Below are 15,798 nucleotides of genomic sequence, written 5' to 3' on the forward strand. Positions count from 1 at the left end.
AGAGAGAGAGAGAGAGAGAGAGAGAGAGAGAGAGAGAGAGAGAGAGTATGAAAACATGGCACAACTTTTAATAATTTCTCTATTTATAATAAAGACACACTCTCTCTCTCTCTCTCTCTCTCTCTCTCTCTCTCTCTCTCTCTCTCTCTCTCTCTCTCTCTCTCTCTCTCTGCACCACCTTTATACGAGTCACCCATAAAAAGACAAGCAAAGCCGCACCCGTTTTCTCTCGTTCACCTGATGCTCCCTTACCAATACCACCACCACCACCACCACCACTGCTGCCGCCGCCGCCGCCGCCACCAGTGACACAGCAAAACACAGGGACACAGACAAGCCACGTTAGCACAGCGTCATGTAAATGCTGTTAAATATACGCAAGATTACAGCATAGGAGTAGTAGTAGTAGTATAAGTTACGTTAGGCCTACAGCATTTAAAAGGCCTAAGATACAATTTAAAGTCTCGTATAAAAAGATTTAAAAGACCAATTAACACTAAGCCTACAAGATCTAATAGACCTATCCTAAAGTAAACATATAACACCTAAACAGCATACACATCAACAAGGAGCTGCAGGAAGCCACTAGGCCTATACATGACACCCCTTTATGAAACCAAACATACCAAGAAATTCCACCAACCATCCATTTATACATGTATCTTTAATTAAAGGCTCCGTAATGGCACTATCACTAACAACAACACTAACAAGGCCTACATAACATCACGTGCATACAATTAACCAACACACCTGATTTCCACCCACAATAGGTAAATAAAAAAAAAAAAAATCATCTTCACACAATCCTGTATTCCCACCAACAATTAGTAAATTAAGAGTCTGGCTTACAATTCTAACAAAACACTCAATTCTGATAAGCTGTTGATCCTCCCTTAGGCCGTCAGTGTGCGTAGGCTGAGGGTGTGAGGGTGGGACGAGATGAGTGAAGGAGGGAAGGAGGGAAAAAAGGGAAAAGGGTGGTAATGATGTGAAATAGCGAAAGTAATAAGGAAAAAATTTGTCTCAGTATTCATTCTCTTGTGATTTCTGGGGTTGAGAGAGAGAGAGAGAGAGAGAGAGAGAGAGAGAGAGAGAGAGAGAGAGAGAGAGAGAGAGAGAGAGAGAGAGAGAGAGAGAGAGCATAAGAAATAAGGGAAGCTGCAAGAAGCCACCAGCCTTACACGTGGCAGTCCCTGTAGAGAGAGAGAGAGAGAGAGAGAGAGAGAGAGAGAGAGAGAGAGAGAGAGAGAGAGAGAGAGAGAGAGAGAGAGAGAGAGAGAGAGAGAGAGAGAGAGAGAGAGAGAGATTTTTACTATTTTCTTTTATCATCTACGTACTTCTGTCCTCCTCCTCCTCCTCCTCCTCCAGTGCGTGTGGGGGGGGCGGAGATGGAGGGGGTGGGTTAGATTGAGATGTGCAAGTGGAAGAGTTACCGATGTGGAAGGGTGGAGAGGTTAAGTTCAGCATGGTAATGTGGATGTGACTCATTTTCGGTGTGGATGAGGCGTGGCTGAGGGTGTGGACTGGTTACTTAATGGGTGTGGATGGGGGCTTTCAATTTCTTTCTTTATTTATATTTTTTATTTATTTTTTAGTATTTATTTGATTTTTATTTTATTTATTTATTTTTTTTTATTTATTTATTTTTTTTTTTTGTGTGACTCAGTGAGATGTGGAAGGCAAGTCTGTGTGGATCTATGTGGATGAGCGGACGAGTATGTGGATGTTTTTTTTTTCTTTGTTTAGTGGAAGATTGTGTCGATAACTTAATGTGGATATTTAAACTAGTGGGGAAAATGTGATAGTTTAGTAGTAGTAGTAGTAGTAGTAGTAGTAGTAGTAGTAGTAGTAGTAGTAGTAGTAGTAAAATAATAATAATAATAATAATAATAAGAAGAAGAAGAAGAAGAAGAAGAAGAAGAAGAAGAAGAAGAAGAAGAAGAAGAAGAAGAAGAAGAAGAAGAAGAAGAAGAAGAAGAAGAAGAAGAAATCCTAAACAAACAGATAGGATAAGCGAGAGAGAGAGAGAGAGAGAGAGAGAGAGAGAGAGAGAGAGAGAGAGAGAGAGAGAGAGAGAGAGAGAGAGAGAGAGAGAACTGGATAGGACAGGATAGGCTGACAGAAATACGCCCATTACCCCAAACAAGGAGGGCGAAGGGGGGCAGATGGGGGATCGGTGTGGGGTGGTGGAGGGGTGGGGGGATCAACACAGGTAAGCCAGGTAGGGGCGTGGGCGGGGTGGGGCGCGGCACGTGCTGTCTGGGCGGCCTTCTCCACCTCCTCTTTACTTACCTTCATCTTTATTCCGTTTATTGTTATTATTCTTCGTTTCATTTATCTATGTTTATCTTTTCGCTTCTATTTATTTTCTTTTTGTTACGTATTTTTTTTTATTCGTGTTATGCTTCATTTTATTTATCTATGTTATTTTGTGTCTCTTTACATGTTATCCTCTGCCTCTTCTTCGTTCATCTGTTTATGTTTTTTTGCCTCTATGTTATCTTTTAGTTATCTGTTGTTCATTATTCTCTTTCTTTTTTTTCGTTTATTCGTGTTATCCTTCGTTTTATTCACCTATATTATTCTGCCTCTTTATTTGTTATCATTTGTCTCTATGTATTATCTTTCTGTTCCCTGTGGTATTAAGTTCATGTGAAATCTTAATCTTTATTCCATCTATTTCTTCATTTATTCATGTCACCCTTCGTTTAAAATGTTAGCCTCTGTTTCTTTATTAAGTAATTCTGTTTTATCTTCCATTCACCATTTAAGAATGCTATTATTAACCTATTTATCTATCCATTCATCCACGCTATTCTTTTCTTTACCTAAGCTGGCCTTAACCCTTTGAGCGCCACCTGGTACACCTTTCCCTAATTACCAATCACTCTGGGACATCTCTATTTGTTCTACAGCCACATCCAATCTTTGAAATGGGAAGATATTACAAAATGTATTCTTTTTCATTGCTAACTTTCTTGTAGGTGCTTATAAAGGCTTCACGCACTGCTTCAGGTGCTGCTAATTGCTTCGTGTCGCAGTGAAAGGGTTTAACTATTACATAAATCTAGGGAAAGTAAAAAAAAAAAAGAAAAGAAAACAATCTTCATTTTTTTTTTTTTTATAATTTGAGACCCTAAACAAGAGATATGTCAAGGCATTATGAACGTACAAATAAACATGATAATTCAGACGACTTTAAATTATAAAAAGACATTATTATTCTTGCTTATAACACAGAACAGTGATAATAAAGGTTATACACACTAATCATACACTTTAAACTATCGCTGCCTATAGAGAAAGTTACACATATAGTCAAGTACTGCTCTGTATATTATAGGCAAGGGTTTTTAAAGTGGGTGAGATTAGCTTGCAATTATAGAAGGTAAGTATATATTCTCTCTCTCTCTCTCTCTCTCTCTCTCTCTCTCTCTCTCTCTCTCTCTCTCTCTCTCTCTCTCTCTCTGGATATAACAACGGGTTTTCTTGTTGTGTGTGTGTGTGTGTGTGTGTGTGTGTGTGTGTGTGTGTGTGCTGTTACCACTCACGGCGGCTGTCTGGGTGTGAAGGTCTGTCTGGCGTTGTTGTTGTTGTTGTTGTTGTTGTTGTTGTTGTTGTTGTTGCTGCTGCTGTTGCTGTTTCTGTTCCTCGCGTATTGCTTTCGTTACGTTGTATATTTAATGTTGTGATGACTGACTAACTGACTGACTGACTGACTGACTGACTGACTGACTGACTGACTGACTGACTGGGATGTTAAACTGACTCACCACCTTACCTCACTGACCGACTGACTGATTGAAATACTGATTGACTTAAATTACTACATAAACTCAATGCATTACCAGACGATGACTTCTACTGACCACCTGACTGACTGACTGACTGACTGACTGACTGACTGAGTTACAAACCAACACTGCGTATTACACCAGTGGCGAGGGACGTGAATCTACGCATGAAGACGTGGAGGAGGAGAAGGAGGAGGAGGAGGTGCTGGTGGTAGTCATGAGCAGGTGGTGATAGTGGTAGTGGTGGCAATGGTGGTAGGCCTGAGTGGTTGGGATGGTAGCGGTGAGGAGGAGAAGGAGGAGGAGCAGGATAGTAAAGACAATGATAGTGGTAGTGGTGATAGTGGTAGCCCTGAAGTAATAGTGGTTGTGGTAGTGGTTGTGGTGGTAGGCCTGGGCAAGGGAGTGGTGGCAGTGGTGGTGGTGGTGGTGGTAGGCCTGGTCGGGCAGGTGGTGGAAGTAAGCCTAGAGGCGGCGTAGTCAAGGCCACGGGGAGTGGGAGGAAGAGGGAAGAGAGGAGGAGGAGGAGGAGGAGGAGGAGGAGGAGGAGGAGGAGGAGGAGGAGGAGGAGGAGGAGGAGGAGGAGGAGGAGTACAGCCTTTTAAACCCTTCTTTCTTCTTCAATCTCCATTCTCTCTCTCTCTCTCTCTCTCTCTCTCTCTCTCTCTCTCTCTCTCTCTCTCTCTCTCTCTCTCTCTCTCTCTCTCTCTCTCGACGCGGGGTCAATGAACTTCCCACACATGTACTGCTCACACACACACACACACACACACACACACACACACACACACACACACACACACACACACACACACACACACACACAGTCTAAATATATACATTGAGTCGAGAAAAAACTACGTATGCGCGTCTGACTATACACACACACACACACACACACACACACACACACACACACACACACACACACACACACACACACACACATAGTCTAGTCACAAGGAGTTTTTTTTTTTTAACTAATACGTCTTTACCTCATGTGTGTGTGTGTGTGTGTGTGTGTGTGTGTGTGTGTGTGTGTGTGTGTGTGTGTGTGTGTGTGTGTGTGTGTGTGTGTGTCAACCCCTTACCCTCCCCTCGGTCGCGTAGCCTTCATTCCCTATCATCCTCGCCACCACCACCACCATCATCACACACACACACACACACACACAGAGAGAGAGACAGACCTTGTTCCACCGTCACCCATCACCTCTCCCTGCCTCCCCTCACTCCTCACTCACACATTCACTCTCCTTCCTTCCTTCCTTCACTCACGAAAAAGTACAAGACACAAAGCATAGACATAAATATACTAAACTCGTAAGAAGCCAAAGAGTTACAAATCGAGGTAGTTAACATTGCCAAGCCAGGAAACGAGGTAAAGAGATACAGACATACATTGGTGCTACTTTGGTTTCTTATCTATGTACCATCTAACCTAACCTAACCTAACGACAAAATCTAACCTAACCTAACCACATAACATAACCTAACCTAACCTAATCACATTATATAACCTAACCTAACCTAACCTAACCACAAAATCTAACCTAACCTAACCACATAACCTAACCTAACCTAACCTAACCACATAACCTAACCTAACCTAACCTAACCACATAACCTAACCGACTTTTTTCCTTGTAGATAAGAAGCCAAATACGCTGTACGGTGTAGGTATTTTTCCCTTCTAGATAACAAGCCAAAGTTTCAGCGTTAAGTTCCGTCTATCACGTTGTAGTGCAAGTTAACTCTTTCTCAGTTATAAGGAGCAATTCATAACACTAAAGGGAGTATATAAAATATTTTCGAGCATCTACAAGAAAGAAGAGGGGGAGGGGATGAAAAGAGTAGATTGCCCAATGGCCGGTCAGTGTTACGTTCAGAGCTGGCTGTAGAAAAGATAATAAATGCTTCAGAGTAGTTTGTGATTAAGGAAACATGTCAAATAGCAGTGAAGGGGTTAACAGTCAAATAGCAGTGAAGGGGTTAACAGGAGTTTTCTGTGTGTGTTTTCATAATCCCAGTGATAGTTTAGCAACAGAGATTCAGCATCGCCCGAGTGGAAATAACATACCTGATTGATTGACTGACTGACTGACTGACCGACTGACTAATCATCTGTGTGGCCTTTGAAACTACACCAGAGAACAAAGCATTTCAGATTTTTCAACGTTCCGGAAAGGTGAGAATTATTGGAATCATGCTTAAAGGGAGAAGTACACAGGTAAAGCATTACAGTACCTCTATGTTAAGGAAAGATAGGGAATAATGACACTAATAACTACACAAACATTACGCTTGTGATTTTTTTTTTTTTTTTCGTTTTCTTCTTTCAGTCGCAATTTTTTTCCTTGTTTTTGTCAGCGGGCTTTTTTTTTACTTTTTCTTATATATTTTTTTTCCTTACTCAGTCTGCCTTGTATATAAAATAACAATAAAATAAAAAATGAAAACTGCATAACTTATCAAAACAAACAAAATAAACGCAGTAGAGACATTAAAATAAAGAAAGAACAAGAAGAACAAGGACAAAATAAAAAATAACAACAACAACAACAACAACAACAACAACAACAACAACAACGACGACGACGAGGAAAAAGAAGAAAAGAAGAATGAGAAGAAGCAAAGTGTCAAGAAGCGTGATGGGACAGGTAAGGGCCTGGTCAGGTGCATTCCCCTCAATCACAGGTGGGCAGGTAGGCATCACGGCAGGCACGGTGGGCGGCTTGTACCGATGTTGCGTGATTACCTGGCCACGCACAGGTACTGGTAGTGGTGTCTGAATGAATGTAACACTTGAATGGACAGGTAAATGTGAGGCTCAGGTGTTGTGTTATTGTTGTTGTTCCTACTACTACTACTACTACTACTACTACTACTACTACTACTACTACTACTACTACTAGGATGATAATAGTAATGACAACGTGATGAAGGCAATAGTCATAGAAAGGCATGTAACAGATAGTGATGAGTGATAGTGGATGATAATAATGACAACACGAGATAATGATGAAATATAAACAAAAATTAATGCGAGACAATAACTATGAAAAGAGAACTAGTAATAAAGATGGCGATGACTGAAAAAGATGAGAGATGATAGCAACGGCTCGAGACAATGATGAATAACAAGAACAAGAACACCAATGGCAAGAACATACCTTGATAAAAACAATATATACAAAGAAATATAAAAATAGTGACTGGCGAAGATGATGAGAACCGATAATAATGATGAGATAATAATAACACGAAATAATGAACAACAACAACAACAACAACAACAACAACAACAACAACAACAACAACACCTAAACATCCAAACCTCAACAAAACGCAAGAATGTGGAAAAACACACTTGTCAACCCCATCCCCCTCCCCCTCCTCTCCCCTAACCAGGCCCCCACACCACCTCCCCCTATGGCATCCTGGGAACTGCCGCCAATACGATAATAAAACAAGAACCACATGGCGGAGGAGTTAGCAGCTGCGTAAAGAGGGCGCCACGCTGCTGTCTCTTCCGCCTCCCCCAGCTGCCGTGTCGCTGCCCTGCGTATAAAGGTGTACTTTTTATATAGCTTAATCTATCTGTCATATTCCTGTTAACCCTTTCACTAGTATTTGTCATGTTTCCTTGATTACTCTGAGACATCCTTGCCCCACTCCAAACACTGTACCGACCAGACATTGCAAAATATATTCTTTTCTATGCCATTCTCTCTCTTGTAGATGCTTAAGACTGCATACATTGTTCCTAATGCCGTGAATTCCTGCATATTACAGTGAAAGGGTTAATTAATGTTCTAATATATAGTTATTATACAGTGACTGCCACGTGTAGGCCGCCCTGCGTATATTAGTGATTTTTGTATTCCTCTCAGTAAATTGATTCATGATAAGGGTAGCGTGTGATGTACAGGTTGAGTAATATACAGAGACTTCCACGTGTAGGCCCCCTTGCTTATTATTATTTTTTTTTATTCCTTTTTCCTCCGTGATTTGTTTTCTTAGTCCCTCATTTACCCGTCTTTCCTTCTTTCGTCTATCGCCGCCTTGCTTATTTCTCTATATTCCCTTTCCTTCGTGGCTTTTTCGTCTTCGTTTCCTCTCATTCATCCTCCTCCTTTCCTTGTCTCGTCCTTGGCTTCGTAAAGTTGCCACAAGTTTTCATGTTCTCGTTAGTAAAATGAATTGTAAGGTTAAGCACACACAGGTATTATACAAAGGACTATCACGTGTAAGTCGCCCTTTGTATATTTGAGTAATTCTCCAATCCCCGTTAAGAGTCCGATTTACGTATGAGGGTAGCAGATATACAGGTAAGTATTATACAGGTGACTGCCACGTGTGAGTCTATTAATGTCGAGGTGTTTCCGTTGATCTCCTGTGTTGTCTTATTTAAAAACGTGTTGTACAGTGTTGCATTCGTGTATATTGGTGTTGTATTTCTATTAAAAGCCTTATAAAAATAACTCAAAAGGTTCAAATTTGATTAAACTTGTGCATATTTTTGACAACTGTGAACGTACTTAGTAAATCCTGAAACAAAAAGGAAGAGGATGATAGTAAATGAAAAAAACGAGATTCAAAGTAAAGATTCTCTCTCTCTCTCTCTCTCTCTCTCTCTCTCTCTCTCTCTCTCTCTCTCTCTCTCTCTCTCTCTCTCTCTCTCTCTCTCATTATCAAAGCACTTAATATATTGAATGTCAAAGCAGAACGCACGCCACTCCCAAGAAAGAGGAAGAAAGCAGATGAAAAATGCGATTCAGAGCATTCTATAAATAAAATGATAATCTCTCTCTCTCTCTCTCTCTCTCTCTCTCTCTCTCTCTCTCTCTCTCTCTCTCTCTCTCTCTCTCTCGTTTCCTCCTCCTATATCCAATACTTTGAACAGGCTGAAATGCAAGTTACTGTGTGGTTTTCAAGAGTATTTTCATGATTTAAGTAATGTTTGTTTAATAGTTTCAACAGGCTTAGATGGAAATTAATGTTCTAAGTATGTGTTTTTTTTTCTAATAACTGTTCAGTACTTTAAACAGACTCAAATGCAAGTTACTGTGGTTTTCAAGAGTGTTTTCATGATTCTAATGAGTTACCCAATGCTTGACAGAATTAAATGCACGTTACTGTGGTTTTTCAAGAGTGTTTTCATGATTCTAATGAGTCATGCAATACTCTAAACAAAATAAAAATGCAAGTTGTTGTGGTTTTCAAGTCGTTATAATTCTAGTGGTAGTTTTGGCAATGATACTCCAACACTAATGGGAAACAAAACTCCTTTACCGTGACCTTTTGAATAATTTTGCTGAGCGAGTATGAAGCGAGTAGAGAGGAAAACCAGAAAACAATACTTGCTTTACCTACTGCCGCCTACATCGTGACCTGCTGTGACCTATACTGTGACCTACAATGAAGTGAACCAATACGCCATCACGACAGCACTTTCACCTTTACATCAATGAGCACGAAGTCTGGCCTGCTCCGCTTCTGACCTGACCTAACCCAACCTCGCCAGACCTATCCTAACGTTGCTCGACTTTACCTAGCCCAACCCCACACGACCTAAACTAACTTGGCCTTCATTCAACCTACCTACCTATCTATCGTATCTTATTTCGACTAACCTAACCTAACCTACCTGCTTTACCTAATCTCACCTAATCTTCGCTTGACTTAACCTAATTTTACTTGACTTACCTAGCTCAATCCCACATGACTTAACCTAACCTACCTAAAACATACCTTACCTAACTTGAGCCTACCTAGACATATCTAACCTAACCTAATTTTAACTTATTCTAACTCAACCTATCTTAAATTAACTTACGCTAACATAATACTAACTTCCTAACTCAACCAAGCCATGTAACTTAACCTACCCTAACCAAACCAAACTTCACCTTAATTAATCTACTCTAACATACCGTACCTTACCTCACTTATCAAACTTGGCCTACCCTAACCTAACCTAACCTAACCTAGCTTAACCTAACCTAACCCAACTAAACTTTACCTTAATTAACCTACTCAAACATACCGTACCTTACCTCACTTATCAAACTTGGCCTAACCTAACCTAACTAAACCCAACTTGTCCTACCCCTATCCCAACCTAATTTTTCCTTACAATATGAGTATCTACCCACTCTAACCAAACTAGACCCACCTTAACTAAACCTGACCTGGCAATACCTACCCTAATCAAACAACACTCAACTTAACCGCACCTAACCTAACCTAACCTAATTTATCCCAATGTCCCAAATCGACAACACTTTTTTTTCCACACTACCACACCAAGTCCACCACCACACCACACTACCACTACACTAACCACCTTACCTAGAAAAATTCCACACCCCTTACCTGTACCTCCCTTTAACCTCACCTTCACCTTAACACACCTGTACACCTTTCCACGCCCAGGTAAGAAAACACATCGAATATTCAACATGGCAGTGGTCACGATAAAAAAAAAAAATGGAAAAAAATGGAAGAAAAAAAAATCCGGAATCTAAAACAGTATGAATTGTAGTAGTAGTAGTAGTAGTAGTAGTAGTAGTAGTAGTAGTAGTAGTAGTAGTAGTAGTAAAGGGTTGTGTGTTTATATTCTTAGAAACACATGAATCTTTCTAGGTACAAAGGAGGAGGAGGAGGAGGAGGAGGAGGAGGAGGAGGAGGAGGAGGAGGAGGAGAGAAAAGGTGACCCAAAATAATGATACATCCAGAAAAGACTTTGAAATGAGGGACGGGAGATAAATCATTGCAGGGAAGATGAGAGAGAGAGAGAGAGAGAGAGAGAGAGAGAGAGAGAGAGAGAGAGAGAGAGAGAGAGAGAGAGAGAGAGAGAGAGAGACTCCTCCCCTTCTCTTCTCCCCCTAGCTTTAATTTCTTTCTTCATCTTCCTCCCCTTTCTTCTTCCCTTCCTCAGTTCTCCTCCATCTCTCCCTCTTCCCTTTGTGTTTCCTCTCTTCCCCTCCTCTTCTTCCTCCTCCTCTCCCTCTTTCCTACGGAGCCAGTGGCCATTTTCCTCCGCTAAGCAGATGTCAATAATCTCTCTCTCTCTCTCTCTCTCTCTCTCTCTCTCTCTCTCTCTCTCTCTCTCTCTCTCAAGTGAAGAGGGTCCTGCTGTAGGGTTGTTTCTAGAGGAGGAGGAGGAGGAGGAGGAGGAGGAGGAGGAGGAGGAGAAGGAGGAGGAGGAGGAGGAGGAGGAGGAAGAGGAGGAGAAGGGAACACTATAGGCCTCATGTATTATGTGTATAATCAAAGAGGAGGAGGAGGAGGAGGAGGAGGAGGAGGAGGAGGAGGAGGAGGAGGAGGAGGAGGAGGAGGAGGAGGAGAATGAAGGGAGGGAAGAAAGGGAGGGTGGAAGGAAAGGGAGGGTGGTAAGAAAGAAAGAAGGAAGGGTAGTAGTAGTAGTAGTAGTAGTAGTAGTAGTAGTAGTAGTAGTAGTAGTAGTGGTGGTAGTAGTGGTGGTGGCGGTGGTGGGTAGAAAGATTTCATTTGATTGGTGGAGATGAAGGAGGGGTGGATGGCGGTAGATTAGCGGTAACGAAGGGTTGTGGTGGTGGTGGTTGGAGTTCCCCCCCCCCGCCTCTCTCTCTCTCTCTCTCTCTCTCTCTCTCTCTCTCTCTCTCTCTCTCTCTCTCTCTCTCTCTCTCTCCGTCCGTTATCATCAATCATGGGTATCTGTTCCCACGTCTCCTCCTCCTCCTCCTCCTCCTCCTCCTCCTCCTCCTCTTCTTTCTTCTTCCTTGTTCGCTCTCCCTCTCCTCTCTCTCTCTCTCTCTCCCTTCTTTAACATAATTTTCTTTTCGCAAACATCCTTTCGTTTCTCTTTATTTTTTTTATCCACGTTTTATCTCTTCTCCCTCTTCCTTGGTCTCTCTCTCTCTCTCTCTCTCTCTCTCTCTCTCTCTCTCTCTCTCTCTCTCTCTCTCTCTCTCTCTCTCTCTCTCTCACGGAACAAGAGAGGAAGAGAAATGGACTTCGGTGACGGGAGGGATTCTGATGGAGGAGAGAAAGAGAGAGGGAGAGGGAGGGATGGAGGAGAGAAAGAGAGAGGGAGAGGTAGGGGTGGAGGAGGGAGAGAAAAGACTGCAATCGGAAAGACGGGTGAAAAAGGAGGAGAGGAAAGAAAGAGTGAGTGAGAGAAACAAGAAAGTAAAGGATGAGGGAAGGAGAGAATGTAGGAGAAACAGAAAGGGGAAAGAGAGGAGAAGAAAGAGGGGAGAGAAAAAACAAGAAAGGAAGAAAAATAAGGAGAAATTGCAATAAGGAAGATAATAAAAGAAGACGATATAGATGAGAAGTAGTTACCACCTCTCCTTCCTCCTCTTCCTCTTCCTCTTCCTCTTCCTCCTCCTCTTCGACTTGACAATTAATAATGAAAAGAAAGATTTTTTTTTCCCAAGCAACAATATTAATAATGTATGTATGTATGTATGTATGCGAGTAGGCACCTCTCTCTCTCTCTCTCTCTCTCTCTCTCTCTCTCTCTCTCTCTCTCTCTCTCTCTCTCTCTCTCTCTCTCTCTCAGCGAAGGTATTTTAAGCCACCGCCTGCTCCTCCCCTCTCCCCTCTCCTCTCCTCCCCTCTCCCCACTCCTCTCCCTCTCTCCCCATCCCCCCAGGTGAGTGTCACGGAGGGGCCAATACCCTGTTTATTACCCCCGGTCTCCTACCCCTGCCAGACCCCCCTGTATCCCCTCTCCCTCCACCCTCTATCCCCTCTCACCCTCAGCCTAGCAACCCCATCAGTAGTCCTTCGTCTGCGCCCCCTTCGCTGGCCTCTCATGTTCCCCTCACTCCCCATCACTTCCTCTCACTTCCCCTCTCCCCTGTGGGTATGTAGGTATGTAGACTCTCCCAGGGTACTCTCCCACAGCGCTCCTCTCACCCCCAGCAGCGCCTTCAGGAGAGGAAGTGCTGATAGTCGTTTTTGCTTCACACACACACACACACACACACACACACACACACACACACACACACACACACACCGCCTACACTTCACTTAAAATATCATACAGCCGTCCCAAGCACGCACACGCACGCACAAACACACACACACACACACACACACACACACACACACACACACACACACACACACACACACACACATACAGTACCATACATAGTATAACATGCATTCCTCCTCCTCCTCCTCCTCCTCCTCCTCCTCCTCCTCTTACATTATCATCACAATAAATGAAAGGAACAGAAAGAAATACACAAAACTAAACCCTTTCACTCACACACACACACACACACACACACACTACCCAGCCCTCTTGGACTGCCCCAGTCAGGATGTGTTGAAGGGCACTGAGAGGAAAGGAGAGGAAGGGAGAAGAGAGAAGAGGAGGAGAGGGGGAGACAGAAGGGAGAGAGAGGAGACCAAAGTAGTAATACATTTTTCATGGAGGCAATGAGAGAGAGAGAGAGAGAGAGAGAGAGAGAGAGAGAGAGAGAGAGAGAGAGAGAGAGAGAGAGAGAGAGAGAGAGAGAGAGAGAGAGAGAGAGAGAGAGAGAGAGGAAATCACGTGCTACTGTTGAAAAAGAGGAGGAGGAGGAGGAGGAGGAGGAGGAGGAGGAGGAGGAGGAGGAGGAGGAGGAGGAGGAGGAGGAGGAGGAGGAGGAGGAGGAGGAGGCGGCAACGTGTCAGTGCTACGTGATTCCCGAGGTGTAGAGAGAGAGAGAGAGAGAGAGAGAGAGAGAGAGAGAGAGAGAGAGAGAGAGAGAGAGAGAGAGAGAGAGAGAGAGAGAGAGAGAGAGAGAGGGTGACGAAGGGAGAGGAAGGGAGAGGAGGGTGACGAAGGGAGAGGAAGGGAGAGGACATAAACACTCTTCTATGTTATTACGTGTCCTGTTTCTAACGTGAGGCGCATCGGAAGAAAACGTGGCAGCTGTGACATCCTAACCTCCTCCTCCTTCTCCTCCTCCTACTCCTACTACTACTACTACTACTACTACTACTACACCACATGTCTTTTAAATCCTATTGGCATTTTTGGCATATCTATTCTACTACTACTACTACTACTACTACTACTACTACTACTACCAAACCTTATCTATGACTACTTGCCTAACCTAATCCTACTACTACTACTACTATTACTACTACTACTACTACTACTATTACTACTACTACTACTACTACAACCACCACTATTACTATTAACCTAAGCTGCTACTACTACTACTACTACTACTACTACTACTACTACTACTACTACTACTACTACTATTATTATTACTACTACTACTACTACTACTACCGCATCGAAGTAAGGCCACCAGTCTCGCACCTGCATCATGATTAAGAGAGAGAGAGAGAGAGAGAGAGAGAGAGAGAGAGAGAGAGAGAGAGAGAGAGAGAGAGAGAGAGAGAGAGAGAGAGAGTCACGAGACCTCGCCTGCCTCTTCGTCACTTTAATCTCTTGTTCATCATTTTAATCTAACACGCAGAGAGTAAATAACGAGAGAGAGAGAGAGAGAGAGAGAGAGAGAGAGAGAGAGAGAGAGAGAGAGAGAGAGAGAGAGAGAGAGAGAGAGAGAGAGAGAGAAATGACACGATATGCATTACACCTAATGAATAAGACAATTAAGAACAGCAAATGAATGAAAAAAATATCAAAATAACACTAATGACCTTTAACAACCCAATTAAAGTAAGCCTGCCTAATTAAACTACCACTATGTAACGCAATGTACAGGGTGTCTCAAGATACTAATGAAGACGAGGTAAACAACAACAAAAGGGCAGAGAATACAATAGTAACACTAATAACCACTACCTAACAGCCCAATTAGACTTAATATCCTAACTACCTACCTGCCAATGTACAGGGTGGTGCGGAAAACAGGTAGGCCTGATTTGTAATTGGTATCTCTGCAATCACGTACTGAATATGACTCACAATGTCTTCAACAATTAAAAGATGAAAAAAAAAAAATAAATAAATAAATGAGATAAACGAGGGAAACAGTTTGAAATGACCGACGCCTTTGTAATAACATTTTAATTCAGAGCCAGTTCGGGGTTGCCAAAGAGACCGCTACTACAAAAATCAGGGTCTATCTTTCGTAACAGCCCTGTAATATAATTTGGCAGTTAACCTTTATGCTGTTATGATCCACCTACGACCCTGTCATTAGCTTCCTGAACCACCCTGTATAACACACCATCTTATCAACCTCTCTCCTGTATCTTGTTGGAGCAAAACGTCCCGTAAACTTTACACACGATTGCATTGTTACCCGCTACTTCTCCCACCAAATGGCGCCCGCTGTGGAAGTCAGGCGGTAATTCTTAACCATCTAATTACTAAGGTCATTCTTTCTCAACATTAGAATAAGAACAGCATGACATTAAAATAACATGACAGTTAAACAGAATAAACAGATATATGCAGAGAGAGAGAGAGAGAGAGAGAGAGAGAGAGAGAGAGAGAGAGAGAGAGAGAGAGAGAGAGAGAGAGAGAGAGAGAGAGAGAGAGAGAGAGAGAGAGAGAGAGAGAGAAACCAGTGACTGATAAGATAGCACAAGCATAACGTTTCCTTACACACACACACACACACACACACACACATTCGTCGCCCGCCAGCCGCCATGTGACCGGGAATGCATGTATGAATGAACGAATGAGTGAATGAATAATACAGCTTTGACCTTTCACACGTCAGTCAATGCAAGATAAAATATACGAAGTCCAAATATCAGTGAATTTACGATACAGTGCTGGTAGAAGTAGTAGTAGTAGTAGTAGTAGTAGTAGTAGTAGTAGTAGTAGTAGTAGTAGTTGTAGTAGTAGTAGTAGTAGAAAAAGTACCGCATGACATTTTATTTCTGCATCAATCAATAAATAAAAAAAAAAAGAGAAAGACGAACAGAAAGAAAGAAGAAAAGAAAAGTTCACCAAAAATCATTTTAAAAAACAAACAATAACCTAATCACAAATCACTCATAGCCACCAATCCAT

General features: G+C 42.3%; 1 protein-coding gene across 7 annotated transcripts in view; it reads right to left on the reverse strand.

Moving 5' to 3' along the window:
- The window catches only part of LOC135114746 (transcriptional activator protein Pur-beta-like), a 113,958-nt gene that overhangs the window by 83,704 nt on the left and 14,456 nt on the right, over positions 1–15,798 (reverse strand). The window lies entirely within an intron of this gene.

The sequence above is a fragment of the Scylla paramamosain genome, chromosome 28 (assembly GCF_035594125.1).
Source record: "Scylla paramamosain isolate STU-SP2022 chromosome 28, ASM3559412v1, whole genome shotgun sequence".
NCBI lineage: Eukaryota > Metazoa > Arthropoda > Malacostraca > Decapoda > Portunidae > Scylla > Scylla paramamosain.